Source organism: Elephas maximus, chromosome 1 (assembly GCF_024166365.1).
Source record: "Elephas maximus indicus isolate mEleMax1 chromosome 1, mEleMax1 primary haplotype, whole genome shotgun sequence".
Classification (NCBI taxonomy): domain Eukaryota; kingdom Metazoa; phylum Chordata; class Mammalia; order Proboscidea; family Elephantidae; genus Elephas; species Elephas maximus.
Window position 1 is genome coordinate 225975278 of NC_064819.1, and position 19228 is coordinate 225994505.

The 19228-nt window shown below is 39.8% G+C and overlaps 2 protein-coding genes across 15 annotated transcripts in view; one reads left to right on the top strand and one right to left on the bottom strand.

Moving 5' to 3' along the window:
• OPRM1 (opioid receptor mu 1) overlaps nucleotides 1-19228 on the top strand; it is a 199843-nt gene that overhangs the window by 180029 nt on the left and 586 nt on the right. The gene's annotated exons all lie outside the window — the stretch shown is intronic.
• Nucleotides 1-19228, bottom strand: part of IPCEF1 (interaction protein for cytohesin exchange factors 1) — a 235645-nt gene that overhangs the window by 86760 nt on the left and 129657 nt on the right. The gene's annotated exons all lie outside the window — the stretch shown is intronic.

The following is a 19228-nucleotide window of genomic DNA, read 5'->3' on the forward strand; positions in this document are numbered from 1 at the left end:
GTTTGCTCTGTTTTGTTTTTTTTTAAAGAACATTTCAAGATCTACCCTGAAATACAATGCCTACAAGGAAGAACAGTTAATAAAACCATTATTCAAATTTACACACCAACCACTAAGGCCAAAGATGAAGAAATTGAAGATTTTTACCAACTTCTGCAGTCTGAAATTGATTAAACATGCAATCAAGATGCATTGATAATCACCAGCAATTGGAATATGAAAGTTGCAAACAAAGAAGAAGGATTGGTAGTTGGAAAATATGGCCTTGGTGATAGAAACAACCCTGGCGATCCCACGATAGGATTTTGTAAGACCAACAACTTCTTCATTGCAAATACCTTTCTTCACCAACATAAACAGTGACTATACACGGGGACCTCATCATATGGAATACACAGGAATCAAATCAACAACATCTGTAGAAAGAAATGATGGAAAAGCTCAATATCATCAGTCAGAACAAGGCCAGGGGCCAACTGTGGAACAGACCATCAATTGCTCACATTCAAGTGCAAGTTGAACTTGAAGAAAATTTAGAACAAGTCCACAAGAGCCAAAGCGTGACCTTGAGACTATCCCACTTGAATATGGAAACCATCTAGAGAATAGATTTGATACACTGAACACTAATAACGGAAGACTAGAGAAGTTGTGGAATGACATCATGCATGAAGATAGTAAGATTGGTCATTAAAAACACAGGAAAGAAAGAAAAGACCAAAACGGATGTCAGAAGAGACTCTGAAACTTGCTCTTGAGTATTAAGTAGCTAAAGCAAAAGGAAGAAATGATGAAATAAAAGAGCTGAACAGAAGATTTCAAAGGCACCTGAATTTGGAAACCATCTAGAGAATAGATTTGATACACTGAACACTAATAACAGAAGACCAGACAAGTTGTGGAATGACATCATGCATGAAGACAGTAAGAAAAACAGTAAGAGGTCATTAAAAACACAGGAAAGAAAGAAAAGACCAAAACGGATGTCAGAAGAGACTCTGAAACTTGCTCTTGAGTATTGAGTAGCTAAAGCAAAAGGAAGAAATGATGAAATAAAAGAGCTGAACAGAAGATCTCAAAGGCAGCTCGAGAAGACAAAGTAAGGTATTATACTGACATGTTCAAAGACCTGGAGAAAGAAAATCAACAAGGAAGAACATGCTCAGCATTTCTCAAGCTGAAAGAACTGAAAAAAAATTCAAGCCTTAAGTTGCAATGTTGAAGGATTCTATGGAGAAAACACTGAACGATGCAGGAAGCATTAAAAGAAGATGGAGAAAAGATTGAAGTCACTGTACCAGAAAGAATTGGTCAACATTCAACCATTTCAGGAAGTAGCCTATGATCCAACGGTACTGAAGGAAGAGGTCCACATTGTACTGAAACACTGGCAAAAAACAAGGCTCCAGGAACTGATGGGATACAAATTGAGATGTTTCAACAAACAGATGCAGCACCGGAAGAGTTCACTCATCTGTGCCAAGAAATTTGGAAGACAGCTACCTGGCCAACTGACTGGAAGAGATTCATACTTGTACCCACTCCAAAGAAAGGTGATCCAACAGAATGTGGAAATTATGGAACAATATCATTAATATCACACGAAAGTAAAATTTTGCTGATGATACAAAAGCAGTCGCAGCAGTACATCCATAGGGAACTGCCAGAAATTCAAGCCAGACTCAGAACAGGATGCAGAATAAGGGCTGTCATTGCTGATGTCAGACGGACTCTGGCTGAAAGCAGAGAATACCAGAAAGATGTTCACCTGTGTTTTATTGACTATGCAAAGGTATTCAACTGTGTATATCATAACAAATTATGGATAGCCTTGCAAAGAATGGGAATTCCAGTACATTACTTGTGCTCATGAGGAACCTCCACATAGAACAAGAGGCAGTTGTTCAAATGGAACAAAGGGATACTGCATGGTTCAAAGTCAGGAAAGGAGTGTGTCAGGTTGAATCCTCTCACTATACTTATTCAATTTGTATGCTGAGCAAATGGTCTGAGAAGCTGGACTAAATGAAGAAGAACATGGCATCAGGATTGGAGGAAGACTCATTAACAATCTGTGATATGCAGATGACACAACCTTGCTTGCTGAAAGTGAAGAAGACTTGAAGCACTTACTGATGAAGATCAAAGACCACAGCCTTCAGTATGGATTGCACCTCAACATAAAGAAAACAAAAATCCTCAGAACAGGACCGATAAACAACATCATGATAAACAGAGAAAAGATTGAATTGTCAAGGATTTCATTTTACTTGGATCCACAATCGATGCCCATAGAAGCAGTGGTCAAGAAATTAAAGACATATTGCACTGGGTAAATCTGCTGTAAAAGATCCTTATTTTTTTCCCCTATCTAATCTTCTTTTTTTTTTTTTTTTTTGTACTTTAAATGAAGGTTTACTGGACAAACTAGCTTCTCATTAAACAATTAGTACACATACTGCCTTATGACATTGCTTACCAACCCTGCAACATGTCAACCCTCTCCCTTCTCAACCTTGGGTTCCCTATTAAAAAGATCTCTTTAGAGCTTAAAAAAGCAAAGGTGTCACTTTAAGGACTAAGGTGCAACTGACACAAACCATGGTGTTCTCAATCACCTCATATGCATGTGAAAGCAGGACAATGAACAAGGAAGACCGAAGAAGAATTGATGCCTTCGAATTATGGTGTTGGCGAAGAATATTCAATATACCATGGACGGCCAGGAGAAAGAACAAATCTGTTTTGGAAGTACGGCCAGAATGCTCATTAGAAGAGAGGATGGAGAGACTTTGTCTCACATACTTTCAACATGTTATCAGGAGGGACCAGTCCCTGGAGAAGGACATCATGCTTGGTAGGGTAGAGAGTCAAGAAAAAAAGAGGAAGACCCTCAACATGATGGACTGATAGACTGACATTGTGGCTACAACAATGGGCTCAAGAAGAATGAGGATTATGAGGATGGTGCAGGACTGGGCAGTGCTTCGTTCTGTTGTACCTGAGTTCACTATGAGTCGGAACCAACTCAACGACACCTAACAATAACAGCCACACACATTGAATAACTATGCAGCCGAAAGAAAAAAAAAAAAACATATACACATATAGAGTAATAATCTCCAGGACATATAAAAAGTAAGGAGGAGGTTAAGGACCCGGCTGCTAACCTAAAGATTGGTGGTTCCAACCCACTCAATGGTTTGGCAGTGGGAGACAGCCCTGGCAATCTTTTCCCATAAAAATTACATCCTGGAAAACCCTCTGGGGCAGTTCTACTCTGTCACATGGGGTTGCTATGAGTTGGAAACGGACTCTATGGTACCCAACAACAACATACACACACACATGCACACACACATATATTTTGTATAAGAAAAGGAGACGGGATATGACTCAGTATATACATTGTTGCTAGGTGCAGATGAGTTGGTTCCAACTCATAGCAACTCCACGTATAACACTGCCTATTACTGCGCCATCCTTACTATCACTGTTATGTTTGAGCACATTGTTGCAGCCACTGTATCAATTTATCTCTTTGAGGGTCTTCCTCTTTTTCAATTACTCTCTACCTATACACACCTGCCAATATTTGCAAGAAGAAACAATGGAAAAACAAACCAAAAACAAATATAAAAGGAGGGAGGAAAAAGGGTAAATGAACAGAGAAAAAAAGTGAGACTTACCTGAATGTACCTTGTTATATAGTTTTGATCTTAGAATTGGGTAAATGATTTACCTTTAAAAAATAAACCAATAAAAAACAGAAAAACGAAGCAATTTTCAAAATTAAAAACAAATGGAAGCAAATGAACCCCACTGAACATAAACATGGCGGCATACCACACACAAACAATATCAGTCCAAGAGACCTCCCCTCAGAGCACAGTATTTTGACTCTGCATAGTTGCTGGACTGTAACACAAAGGCTGGTAGGAGTGATACTGCTACTATTAGTTTTCATCAGTTTCAGTAGTTTTTTTTCCACTTGTCCCTTCCCCGCCAAAAAGAATTGCAGGCAATGTAAAGGTTCCCTCTTCCTCTCCGTACAATGCAGCCTGCGACACTGCAACTCCTACCCCCCTCCTTTGCAGAAGCAAAAACAGGAGGACAGGCACAGGAGGACCTGCCTTCTGCAGGTATTCCCCGGGCCCAAAGGCAGGGAAGCTGTGCTTAGTAGCGTTGGGGTGTGACAGGTACTGCAAGGGAAGCAAGAAAAGGGCTTCTATTTTGTTTTGTTTTGTTTTGTTTTCTCCTAGAGATCAGAAGCATGTCTTGCAGTGAGGATGCCTGAAATCCTTTTAAGAAAAATAGCAATCTACATCTAATAATAAGTGGCAGTTACAGAGAGCAACATATATTTCTCTTGGTTACTTTGGACATGTTATCAGGAGGGACCAATCCCTGGAGAAGGACATCATGCTTGGCAAAACAGACGGTTAGCAGAAAAGAGGAAGACCCTCACCGAGACGGACCGACACAGTGGCTGCAACAATGGACTCATACCTATGATTGTGACGACGGCACAAGATCGAGCAATGTTTTGTTGTTACACATAAGGTCGCTGAGTCGGAGCCCACTTGACAGTACCTAGCAACAATAAGCATACACCAACAAGGTACTACTATCATCCCCTGAATTCATGAAGCTGATCAGCTTTTAACCTACAACACCAAACTAGATTGGCATGGTAAGGTGGGATGATTCTATCGTATTATTAAAGTGACAGTGACTGAGACCGGGACCCAGCTATCAGCTAAGGGATTCGAGGCACAGAAGTTCTCCAGTCTCAACCAAGAGCTACAATCGGAGGAGAAGAGAATCTTTTCTAAATACTTGTATGTGAAAATGCTTCGTTATTTTTTTAATACTGGATGCCTGGCATAGAAGAAAGAATCCTGGGTTCAGAATCAGCATTGTGTGATCTTAAGCCCAGGACCTAAGGTTGGCGGTTCGAATTTACCAACGTGCCCTGCAAAAAAAAAAAAAAGGCATGATGATCTGTTTCCGAACGACTACAGCCAAGAAAACCCAGTTCTACTCCGTAACACATGGGGTCACTCTGAGTCAGAATCGACTGGACAAGAACGAGTCGGTTTGTTTTTGTAGGGTGAAGGGGCTTAACTTCTCTGAGTCAGAATCTCCTCACAGTGAAAAAGCAGACCTAACCAGCTTCTCGGGGCTAAATCGAGTTAACATAAATGAAAGTAAGTTGTCAAATGTACTACAAAAAATTAAAGGTTTTACTATCATTAATTCCCAGGAAATCAGGAAAAGGACTAAAAAGAAAACAAATTGAAAGAATGATCCAGAAGGAAGAAGAAACTGAAGGAAAATTAGTTTTTCGACCTCATGGTCAACTTAACCCTCTGAATCACTGTTACTTGTTTCACTCTCCTGAGGACAGTGAGATTAACTGGTGAGAAGCCATTTAAAATTCTTTGTAGCACAGTAATGCTAACAAGCTTACCATGTTCATATATTATCTAGGGTAGGTTTTCAGTAAACTACTGTGGCATTTGAGTTTATTTTACGTTCTATTATAAACAAAATTTGATTTTGATCCAAAGACTTTCTTCTTGCAAATACTTAAAAATAAATATTCTACATAGAAAACATTTGGTAAATGTTTTTGACTAATAAACACAAAGGCCCAATTTCCTTCAGAACTCACAGATTTTTGGCAAAGAGAATTAACTGGTGTTAACTATAAAAATGGGCTGAAAGTGTTGATGGGAACGATGATACTCTGAGCGTGTTGAGGCTCCAACATGGGGAGAAAGAAAGGGGCTCTGAAGTAAGCAGAGCACCTGGAGCAGAGCCTGCCGGGGACCAGACACATGTCCCTCACCACCCAGGTACACTGGCCAGACATCCCACAGCCAGCATCTACATCTCTTCACAAGAAGCCTTCTCGGGCTACCAGATTCCAGTCTGCCACCTGTACCAGAAGTGCTCAGGAATCACTGCCCCCAGGAGGAGCCCCGAACCAATTACTGATGGGAACTGGTGTATTAATACCCCAACTCTCTTGCCCCTTGGTTGGAAAACTCTGAGGTGCATGTTTTTCACAAACTCTCAGATTACCCCAGCTTTGGTTACCCACAGTGCTAATTTGCTTGCTAAAAAAAACACACTCATTGCTATCAAGTTGATTCCAACTCATAGTGATCCTAACTGCTCTATAAGATTTCCAAGGAGCGTCTGGTGAATTTGAACTGCTGAGGTTTTGGTAAACAGTTGTAGCTCTTAAACCCTATGCCACCAGGGTTTCCTAAGAAGGCTTTTATTAGATAACTTTCCACCCTTTCTCACTTCCCCATCCTCCTACCAGTATTTCCTGGATCAATTCCCAAATAAACAACTTTTACTCACATCCTCCTCTCACTGTCTGCTTCTGGGGAAACTCAAACCAAGACGGCATTCTCTTCACAAAAAGTGCTCCTGCTTATGGTGACCTCTGTGCTCAACACCATCACCCCTCATTATTATTTCCTCCTGAAAATCACCTGAGGATACGACCACCTCATCCTCATGGTGGTGGTGGTGTTGTTAGCTGCCACTAAGTCATCCCCCAGCTCATGGTTACCCCATGCAGAACAGAAGGAAACACTGCCCAGTCCTGCACCATCCCCATGAGCAGTTGTGAATTGGACTGTTGGGATTCATAGGGTTTTCTTTGGCTGATTTTCAGAAGTAGATACCCAGGTCTTTCTTCCCCTCTCAGATTAGGACATGCCTAAGTGGTGACAGGAACCCTGGTGGCACAGTGGTTAAAAGCCCATCTGCTAACCAAAAGGTTGGCAGTTCAAATCCAACAGCTGCTCCTTGGAAACCATGTGGGGCAGTTCTTCTCTGTCCTATAGGGTTGCTATGAGTTGTTGTAAGGCGTGACAAGTAAGTGACTGGCTTCCCATTCTATGATCTGTAAGTCTGATCTCCCAGTTAATCATTCTTCCATTCTCTCTGCAGAATCAGATTTTAGATAAAACTAATCTACTAGTGAACTTTCGGGTAGTCTGACAAAGATCAACATCACTTTCTGAAATGCCATTCCGAGAAACACTGAAGATGGAAAACCTCACAATTTAAAAGAATTTCGCAGTGCTTCTTGTCTGTAATATAAAATCCTTAATGCAGCATAGAAGCCTTTGCACACAAGGCCATTCCTGATCTGCCCTGGCCCAGCCTCACCGCCCCAACTGTGATTTTATAGGAGCTCTAAAATTCTAGGGACACTATTGTTTTTTCACCTACCTGGTGTTGACCTCTTTAGCAGCATGGTCAAGAGAAAACACTAAATAGGAAAGGATCATTTTAAATAAATGGGAGGAAATTTGATTAAGCCCCGATATCGCAGAATAAATGGCAACTCTTGCCATACGATAAACTACATTTCTCATCTGTGGTTGGGGTGGGAGTGGGGGAAGAGTAAATAAAAGACGCCATCTCACAGGTAGTGTAATACATAACCTTGCCTTCACAAATGTACATTAAATCTATAATACTGCAAGAACATTTTAATCTCTTCAAGCTGTTTTCATGAACATCATAAGTATTACAAAAAAAAACAAAACCTGTTGGCATCAAGTCAGTTCCAACTTATGGCGACCCCATGTATTACAGAACAGAACTGTGCTCCGTAGGGTTTTCTTGGCTATAATCTTTACAGAAACAGTTTCTTCCATGGGGTGGCTAGGTAGATTCAAACCACCAACTTTCAGGTTAACAGCCAATCAAGAACCTCTTGTGCTACCCAGGATCCTTGTCATAAGTACAAAAAATCCTGTTGCTGTTGAGTATATTCCAACTCATAGCAACTCTGCAGGACAGAGTAGAGCTGCCCTGTAGGACTTCTAAGGAGAGGCTGGTGGATTTGAACTGCCACCCTTTTGATTACCAGCTGTAGCTCTTAACCACTGTGTCACTAAGGCTCCAATGTCATAAGTTTACGATCCTGAAACTCACTGTGAGGAAAGGATGAAAGTGCATTTGCCACAGTAAGTTTTATAAGATTCGAAGTGTGAAAATGTCAAGTGGTTAATGTCCCATTAATGAGCGCTGTCTCTTTCACAGGTAGTTGTCATGTGTTCACAGTTCTGCTCAACAGATAAGGAAACCAACGCCCAGAGAGGCTGTTTTGCCTCAGTTGCTAAGTGGCTGCAACATCAGGGTAGAACCTGCCCTCCAGATTCTGAGAGCAGCCGTATCTTCTCCTATAGCATGCTGTTTCCTTGTGTGTGTGTGTGTGTGTGTGTGTGTGTGTTTTAAAGATGATTACAAACATGTTCATCTAAATTCTAACTCCTTTTAAAAAAATGCTCAGTATTTTTTTTTTTTTTTTTGTAATTTTCACAGCACAGATTCCTTCTGAAATGTTCCTGAAACTTGTTCTGTGGAAGGTTAACCACAGCAGCGAGATGACAGACGAGTTGATCAGTTACCTTGTCTGTAGAAGCTGTGGGGCCCCTTGACCATACGAGCTTGCTCCACAGGGATAATAAATCTTCAAATAATAACTTCTGAGGAAAATCCTCAAATCTAAACAAAAGTTCAGCTCATCCCACGGGCCTCTTCTCATTCTATTGCTCAAGAAATGTGCACACAATTGTCCTCATTAAATCATCTCTTACCTGGACTTTTCCTCCAGGGCAGGAATTATTGGACTGAAGAAGCAAGCCCCCGGAGCTCCTGTCTTATGGTTTAATATCATCCCTCCCACAGGATCAGTAGGTATATTTATAGAATCTCCAGCACAGGCAATGCCAGTCACCGGGAGAAGCCATATCCTGATGACTGAGAATCCGTAGCCCAACTCTTCTGCGTTCTCAAATCACCAAAGTTACGCAAGTACATTTCTTCTAAAGCACATATAAAATTGCTTTTCCTTGTATATATCATTTAATTTTTTGATATTGTTCCTAGCTGCATTTGATCTTCTCGAAGTCCCTTTGAACTGTGCAGGGAAAGTGTTCTTGGTAAAAGTTTCCTTGAAAAGAAATGGATGCATAGACAGTTTCACCACTGTCCTAAGGTACACAACTTCCTAAAAAAGCACAGGACAGGAATCCAGGTGCCAGCGGCCCCTGGTCCATGCTGTCTGTCTCTCTTATACCAAGCTGGCACAATCCACCTTCCTGCCCACTTGCTTAAGAGAAAGATGAAATTGTATACATACATACGTGTATATATACCACACATATAAAGAAAACATTTATAGCTTTATATTTACAGTCTATGTGTGTGTGTGTATCCTATCTCCTGATAGCTATTTTAAATGATTTTAGAGTGAAAAGCATTTCTGATTTTAAAATTATATGAATTGATAAATAAATGATGGCATAGCTATATGTAATACATAGAAGCCACTAGAAATGATGTTGTAGCTATATATTCATTGACATGGATATATGTTTATAATATATTACCTAATGATAAAATCAAGAAACAACATCATTGTATAATATATACATACACATATACATACATACTGGTAGTCCTCAACTTACGACTCCATTTTGTTCCAACAACTAGTCCATTGTGACTTCTGACATAAATTGAACAATTCATTTTTTGTATGTTTTATTATTATTGCCTTTTATTATCATTATCTTTATAAATCCAGTCTTTGTCTTTTGGGGGTTGGAAACATTACATATAAACTTACAAATGTATTTTAATACATACATATTTAAAAAAAGTAACAAAAAAACAAAAACAGATGGTTGTAATCACCATTCGTCGTAACTCGAATACTTTAGGTCAGAGCCTGTCTATATACTAAATATATGTATACATGAACAAATATTAGTATTTTTTAGTACTTGTTTTATCTTGAGGAAACACAGAAAAATTGGTTGGAAAGATAAATAACAAAATTTTACTCGTGAGAATGTAATGGTGATGGGATCATGCACGATGATAGTTCATTTTATTTCCTTCTGTCTGTCTGCCTCCCTATCTGCCTTCATTTTTTTATTTTGCTTACCTATATTTTCTACTTTCTTTGTAACTAGCATCTATTTTGGGGTAGTATCTTAAAGAATTTTTAAAATTATTAATTATTTCCAAGAAGCAAAACAATGGCTTCTAAAAAAAGATAAAGTAAAACAGAAGTTGTTGGAAACACCAGCAAAACTACGACGCACTGCTAACCAGAAAAGAGAGGACAGTGCTGCGTGCCCTGAACGGCATTTCGGTACCTGTGGTGAGCTAGAAGGACCATCCTCTAATACAGCCCAACCTACATCACCAATGCCTGCGTCTTCCTCCAAACCAGCAACCCAAGCACACCACTGCCTCCTCCAAAAACAAGAAAAAGTGTTCTCTGCCTTTTTTTAGTCATCACATATTAGCACATGTTCTGGAAAAATGAGTGAGTTTACCACAGGTTGGAAAAAAATTCTATAGGAATTTATGGATACTTCAATCATTTTTTTTTTTTAATCATAGCTTGTTATATGCTTATTTTTTTTTCTTGGTGTTTCACAATTCATTTTGAAAAGTTTAGAAAGAATTTAAAGGTAAGCAATATTGCCAACACAAGCAATTGCTCTCATTTTTTATGGCGTTAGCAACAAGAAGTTATTAAAGAACAGCCTGTCCAAACTAGAGACTAACCTGACCAAAACAAAAGCTATAGTGAGGAAGCATTGTTTTAGAAATCCATTCAGGGACCTACCAAGAGAAAAAAATGTTAGGGCCCAATGATGGATTCAAAGACAATGAATAAACTAAACCAAGCGCTCACCTTTTAAATCTTTTCCACATTCCTGAAATTATAATGAGGAAGGGATAAGGTTCAGGAAGTCCTCAATCATTCCTACTTTCAGATGACAAATGGTGCTTAAACGTATGTCCTTACCCCTTTGACCTGTCAGTCATCACCCTAAGGTAAACTGGTCATGGACAGCTGCTAAAACATCATTTTGTCCTGTGTGAACCTGACAACATATTGCCTTCTCATTCAACTTTTCGACACAAACTCTAGGCCAAAATTTCACCAAATTTCACACAATTCACTTGAATTGTCTTCACTAAAGAAAACATTTTAAAATATTGAAGTTTTGTCTGGCTTTCACTCAGACATCGATTATTGGCTAAGGCAATGAATATGGAGCTCAGATCAATTAGAAGCCCATAATTCATAAAGCCTCTCATTTTGGCTGAGCTCTGGAAATAGAGCTCAGCCAAAATGAGAGGCTTTATGATTAGGTATTCAGCATATACTTTGATTAGTTGATTTATATACTAATTGATAAACATGTAATCTAATAATTAAGTAATTCACTCAACAAATAGTGGGTGCCCAGTCCACTCCCATTGCTCATGAGTCAGGGGCCAATTCAGTAGTAGGTAATAATTACGTGCCTTCTACTCCTAGGCTCTAGGGATAAAGTTTAAACCAGACAGGTAAAGAATATGCCCTCTGGTGCTTACCTTGTAGTAAAAAAAAAAAAAACCCGTTGACATTGAGTCGATTCCGACTCAAGTAGGTCAAAGAAAAATAATAAAATATGATTGAAATGTTCACAAATTCCTTTAGAATTTGTTTCCAACCTGCAGTAAGCTCACTCAGTTTTTCCAAAATAGATGTTAATATGTGATGACTAATGAAAGGTACAGAACACTTAATGTCTCTTTCCCAGGGAGAATTAATCCATTATTTTTTTTTAACTGAAAGAAAGGCACTCTATACTTATTGGAACTTTTAGAGTAGCTGTTACATGAAAAGAGACTATCCGGCTTTTAAATAAGATTTTCTATAAAGGTAAATTCTGCTCAGTCTAAACACTGATTAGACCTTTGCTCCATATATTCCCATAAAATGGATTGCAAGAAAAATCTCTTCCAATCTAAGATCCTCTGAATTCACATAACGTGTACATGCAGCTAAAGACAGAAAGCATACGATGGTGATACAGCTTCTTGAATCAGCAGACAGAGAACCATTCAGATGGTAAGGGAGAAACACCATCACATTTGGGCAGGCAGATTGGATTCTCAAAGGATTGAAAAGTCTACATAATATATATTAAACCAGATATTAATCTACAAACCTCATCAGTTTACCCCAAAGTTTTTATGAAATAAAGATGGATGTTTTGCCTTCAATATGAGGCCCAGGACAACAGGGGTTTTTTGAGTGGCTGATAACATGGCATACATGGTATCAATATATGGCTACCGAACTGCCAAAGGGTTAGAGTTTCTAATAATTTCACACAAAGAAAGAGTGCACAAAATAAAAATACGCCAAAAAAGTAAATGGCAAGTAATCTAAATGAAATTTCACATTTTTAGCCACAATTCTTCTTTCTTCAGTTTTCATATTATTTTCCCAATCCCTCAGGCTCCAAAACTTGGAATCATTTTTATTCGAGCCTCAAATGTTTTGTGTCCTATATCAAAGCACTCTGTATGCCTTGCCCTTTTAGACAGGGTTGTTGTTAGGAACCATCAAGTTGGCTCTGACTCACGGCAGCCTTATATATAACAGAACAAAATATTACCCAGTCCTGTGCCATCTTCACGATCATTGGTATTCTTCAGTACATTGTTGCGACTATTGTGCCAATCCATCCCATTGAGGGTTTCCCTCATTTTTGCTGACCTTCTATTTTACCAACATGATGTCCTTACCTAGTGATTAGTCTTTCCTGATGACGTGTTCAAAGTAAGCAAGTCAAAGTCTCACCATCCTCACTTCTGAAGAACATTCTGGTTGTATTTCTTCTAAAGCATCTCAAAATTTCACTATTAGCATGCTAGTCCAGGAGTTCTATCACCATCTCCTAACTATTCTTCTGAAAGCTATGCATCCTGCAATACATCCCTTTTATTGATGCTAGGTTAACATTTTTTACACGCCAATTTCACTAGGTAATCTTCTGGCTCAAGAATCTGCAATGATTCCCTACTGCCTGCTGAATCAAATCCACTTTTCTGCTCTGGGCATTCAAGGCTCCAATTAACTGGCCCCGACTCTTCTCTAAATGAGGAGACTAGGCAGCCGAGAGCAAGAGCCTGGCTTAGGTAGACCTTGTTTTTCGTCCCAGTTCCACCACTTCCTCCCTATGAGGTCTTGAGAGAGTTACTTAAATTTCCTGAGCCCCAGTAAACTCACTTTTAAAAAGGGAATAATAAAATCTATTTTGCCGGGTTATTATGAAGATTCAACATAATGTCTAACAGAGTAGGTTGGCCTCTGGTAGCCCATTTATATGTTCATTTCTTTGTTCCCGTTAGTCTTCCAAACTGGATCCCTGCCCCTCCTACTCTCTGCCCCTCAAAATCCGAACTACCTTCCACAGTCCACCTTGTGAAATCTTCTCTCTAAAGCCTTTCTCTATTCACTCTGACCTATAAGAAGAATGGTTTTTTTAATCAGAGAAAACTATGTTTATCCTATAAAAGATGCTGGCCTCTTTGATCATGGGAAATCATGCAGATTTGGAAACAGATAGAAAAGACAAAATATACCTTCCTAGGTAGGAATGAAAGCTAGCCAGTGATAAATGCCACTAAGGCAGAACCCCTTCATATTCAGCTCAAAATATTTCCCTGACCCTGGGAATTTACAGAATTCCTCTGGATTCCACAATCTCAAAGTCATTTTTTTCCCACCAATTATTCTCTGATTGTGTCACTTACATTGGTCTTTTTGCTTATACCAGTCTATAAACTTTCAATAGAAAGGAAAAATATCATCTCTTACTTTTTTTTAATCCTAAACATCAGCTAGCATAGTTAGCACAGATTATTTTATATCCTCAATAAATTGGTGGAAGGGTAGATGGATGGGAGGATGGATGGGAAGATGGATGGATGGATGGATGGACGGACGGACGGACGGACGGACGGACGGACGGACAGATGGAAATTTTCATCATGTTGGGCTCACTTAAAAAGAGATTTTAAAAAATATATTATCCATAACTAGTGTTAAACTGTGCTCTGTAGCCGAAAGACTGATATTTTTAGGCAATGCCTCAAAGTTCTATACCAGCATAATGTATGTGTTCCCTTGATGTATTTTGATAGTTCACACATGCTCCTCAATGATGTGAGAAACTACACGAAGACGATGACTAAGACGTACGCTCTCTGAACAGAAATGTTTAAGAGCTTCACTAATTTTAAATGGGTTACATAACATACATTTGTTTTATGATCTGTCAGGTATAAATAAAATCCACAACATATTTCCCAAGGAACCATCCAAGATTTTAATTAAGAATTCTTAGAAGAGAAAAATAAGATGATATTGCAAAAAGATGAAATCTAGGAAGTTTAAAGTATAAGTGAGTTTTAACTAGTAAATAATAACATCTTAAGGACACTTCTTGCCATAGTTTCATATATAAATTTCTTCTCCCAGTAGATAAACCACAAGGCAGATTGTTAACTGAAAATAAGAGATTATAAATATTGCCCTCAGTCCCTTCTCCAACAGAACAGAAACAATTTATACCTTTTACCCTTTGGCTTTAGGTTACATATTCCATGCATTTGAAAGAACCATACTGGCCTTTTTCACGTCTCTCACAGCAAACAAAGCTCTTGGGGTTTATGTAAAACATAGCGAAGTGACTATAGACTGCACTGATTTTCAGTACAGCAAGTGATCCAATAAGGTATACAACCAAAAACCACAGCTCTAATTTTAGGAAACTCTCCTAAACATGGTCCTTTTATGATTCACCATGCCCCAAGGCAAAAAATAATCCAAGACTTTGTGTCTCCCTCACCAGTGAGAAGTTATTGATCCCAAACTTCTGTCTCCAGCTGTGCCTTGTATCCACATGAAATCCTGGAGTAGAGGGAATTGCCCTTTGGAAACGTCCCATCTCTCTTTCAACATCTCTGCTCCCTACCTGGAAATCTCAATCAATAGGCCCTTATTTTCAGCTAGAGGCCATGGTTAGAAAAAAATCTAATAAAATAGCCCTTTTTTTTTTTTTTTTTAGTAAGGCGGGGGAGCCCTAGTGGCATAGTGGTTAAGCACTTGGCTGCTAACCAAAAGGTCAGCAGTTTGAATCCACAAGCCACTCCTTGGAAACCCTACGGAGAAGTTCTATTCTGTCCTATAGGGTTGCTAGGAGTTGGAATTGACTCAATGGCAATGGGTTTGGTTTTTTTGGTTTTTAGTAAGGTGGGAGCAACTGTGAGGGTCCGATTTGGGACTGTGGAGCCTTTCTAGCAAAAGTCAAATAGCACCTTATCTTGTATCTTCAGAGTAGAGGTGGAAATTCCTTTACTGGAAACTTATTTTCCATAAAACCTGTCCTTATTCACATGTCCAGTTGTTCAAAGTTCCCATGGGCCATCTAAATGCTGATGACTCCTAACTCTCATTTATTTATGAAATCGGCAAACATCAATTGAGGGCCCATATATGTCAGACACTGAGCAAGATGCTGAAGATATACTTGTGCCTCTGCCATATAGAAATTATCGTCAGTAATGGGAAGCAGGAAGTCTAACATACACACACAGCAGGTGGATGAGTGTGATGATAAGGACAGTATAGGTAGCTATGGGAGCAGACAGGGGGCTGATTTAGGTCAGGGAACGAGAGATATCCGCCTGGAAGAAGTGACTTATGAGTAGGTACAAGCTTAATGGAAGTGGGTGATGGGGAGACTTCAGGGCAAGGAGACAAAGAGTTTTCTGAGCAGAGAAACAGCATATGCAAAGGCTTAAAGGGAGAACAAGGTCTGTGATGTTAACTACGAATTTTTAAATGGTCAGTAGTTTAAACTTGAGGTGGGGCAGTGGGGAAGAACATTAGGTACAGGTCAGGAAAGTCTCCTGAGCCAGGAAATGAATATGTACTTTATCCTAAGGACCAGGGAAACAATAGTGTGGACTTAAAACCCATAATTTTAAACAGCCTGGATTTGTATGGCTGTTATAACATGCATATGGTTTTGTAAGGCCGGGCACGCATTCTGTGGCCTGTAGCCACTTGGAACATTGAATTGCACTCTATGCACATAAAGCTAAGTGTAGAGAATGACCAATAGGTCTGGACTTGACCTTTCTCAAGGAAGCCTGGGCAGTACTGTTTGAAGCAGCAAAGTGTCGTAAATAAAGAAAGTACACCATGCATCAACTATCAGTTAAGAAAACACATCCAGGAGAGAGGCGAGGGTGGTGTGGTCTCCTCCAGCAATGGCAGTGAGCAGGAGTGACAAGCAAGAGATCCAATGAGACCACTGGTAATTTCACAGAACTGGTGTAGAATTCTAGAGGTGTTCTCTCAGAACCCCGCTGAAGAGAGGAAGTAGGGTGACCTTGATCTTGTGGTTTATCCTGCTCCTCAGATGGAGTCAGGTTGGAGTGTTGCAACAAGCGTGGGCTTTGGAGTCGACAGGCCCAAATGGGAATCTGTTTTCTTCTACTTGATACTTGTGTCACTTGAGGCAATTTGCACAATCTTTCTGAGTTTGTTGGTGAGAATTACTACCTCAGAAGATCTTTCTGAGGAATAAATCTTTCTGAGAGTATATGAAAGGTCCTAGACTATCCCTTGGCATATTAAAAAAGACAAAAAAAACCAGCTGCCGTTGAGTCAGTTGACTCATGGCCACCCCATGAATGTAATAGTAGAACTGCACTCCGTAGGGTTTTCATGATCATGACCTTTCAGAAGCAGATCACCAGGCCTTTCTTTCGAGGTGCTTCTGGGTAAATTTGATCTGCCAACCTCTCTGTTAGTGCCTGTTTGCACCACCGAGGGATTCCCCTTGGCATAGAGTAGACACTCCATAAGAGATAGCTCATCCCATGATATCCTGGGGCTGTTACCGCTCAGCATCAGGCCATATAAGGAAGTATAAACAACAGGGCTTGTCCTCCAGCAAGAATGAGGAATAAGGAAGGGAGAATCAGAAGCTCTCTGATTCTCAGATCACTAGGCAGAGGTGCCTCAGATGCAACTTTGTTGAATCTGAATTCTTTATGTAGCAGAAAGTAAATAAAAGTTCCTATCTTGAGGCTATGTGCTTGGCTCTTATTTCACAGCTGACATTCACGTGGATAGCAGGAATATGACTACTAATTATTCTTTCCTTCAATCAAGTTATTTGGCAGATATATGACTACTTATTATTGAGTAGCCTTTATTTTCCCACAACAAAAATGTAATTAAGATGTCAGGGTGTGTATATATGCGTGTGTGTGACAGAGAGACGGAAACAGACAAAGTTCCCATACAACACAGAGCCATCAAATAGTTGGAAGGGGCCCTCTTACTGTTCCATTAATTCTGGAATTCCCTGGACAGTTAACAGAAAGCTGATTCTCTCTTCCATGTTGTTAATATGACTGTGTGCAAGTCCATGATTTACACTGAGTACTGCTTGATGGGTTTGCCTGAAGTCTCTCAGGACAGGGCACTTGAGTGCAGCTGACGTTCCCTCCTTTGCTCTCTCTAGTCTAGTCTCAGTCAACGCTGCTGCTCCTTGTGGGATCATGACGTTCCCAGAACCTAAAATAGGCAGTGCATGCCTTCCTCTAAGAGACGCATAAGCCAAATGAACCAGGGGACCCACATGAGCCAAATCTGTAAGCGTAAGTGGTTCTGAGGGACTTTCTTTAAATTCTCAGAAGACAGGGACAGCACCCAGAACATATCTGCCAAATAACTTGATTGAAGGAAAGAATAAATGCACTGCTTTTATCTGAGCTTTATTGGTCCCCACAGCTGCCCCACACTCCATCAGCACCCAGTCCTTCCAACAGCCTCCAGAAGTCCCCCAGGGGCTATTAACAGACAAACCATTTAAGTCCCCTTCTTTTATAAAAGATGCAGACAACCATCTCTTGAGCAAGTGCCTAAAATAGTATGAAACAAGAGGGAGAAATTTCCATTAACCCTCATTCCTCATAAGAAGGAAATGATCTGTTTATGAAAAATCCCTTAGGACAGAAGGTGAGACCCCTCCACAGGATGCCTGAATTTGGGCGTGACAGTTCAGAGCTAGACAAGATGATGAATGTGTCCAGGTAGAGAAAGCAAGAGAGAGAACAAGGAGAGAGGTCCCTGAGAGAGAAGAAGACTGCATGCACCCTGTGCAACGTGGCTCTTTCTTGTGAACCCTCCAGATCTCTGACAGAGTTGTTAGAACTCACCAAGTGCTTGAAGAGAAGTTCATTTTTATGGAAATTTATGAAGAGCTTGTATAATGTGTTTTACATGGGGTGACATCAAAGCAATACGCTTGTGAACAGGGGGGCGCAGAGAGAAGCACAGGAAGTGTGCTTATTGGAGAGCACTGGAATTGGAGCCCTGCTGGCACAGTGGTTAAGTGTTTGGCTGCTAGCTGAAAGGATTCACCAGCCACTCCTTGGAAACCCTATGTGGCAGTTCTTTTCTGTCCCATGGGGTCGCTATGAGTCGGAATCAACTCGGCAGCAACAGGGTTTTTTGTTTTTTTTTTTTTTTAATTGGAGCTAGGACCAGTTTAACAAAATTGTTAAAGAATAGGCACCTAATAGCACCTGGATAACATGAAGTTTTGATTAGTGGCCAGCGAATATCAATTTATCAGCTAGAGGTTTTGCCTACAAACAGTATGCAGCACTTACTTTACACTTATATATAAAATCTGTAAAATTACATGCGCTATAGCTCTGTTGCTTGGGTGATGGATACACACAAAAAAACACACAAAGCCATTTTAAAAGAATGGTGTCACATAAAAAGAATTTTTCTGGTGCATGGGCCATTCCTAAGTCATTTTCCCTACTTGATTGAAGGACATCAGTTGCTGATCTTCACTTATACTACGAAGAGAAACTCAAGCTCTTCTAAGATCAGCAATTGTCTATTCTGGGGCTAGCAGGGAAAGTTCCCATATGGAAAAGTCTCTACTTATCAATAACCAACAACATCATTTTCAAAATATGTCAAGTCATGAAAGATCAGCCCACAGCTAACAATAACTTTATTTCCAACCCCTTTCAATGGAAAACAAGCCTATGAATTTGACCTTTTTTTTTTTTTTTTAATGTACTGGCTATTAAAGGATAAATTAAGCCAGCACCTTCTCAAGTGTTATCATGGTATCAGCAAGTAGTTCAATGTTGTCACTGAACAGGACAAGGAACAAGAGACCTCAGTCAACAACATAAAGATGGTACACAGGTTAGCAATTTGAAAAGCAACCTAATAAAGAAGGTCAGAGGGAAAGGAGGGGAAGAAGAAGAACTTACAGTA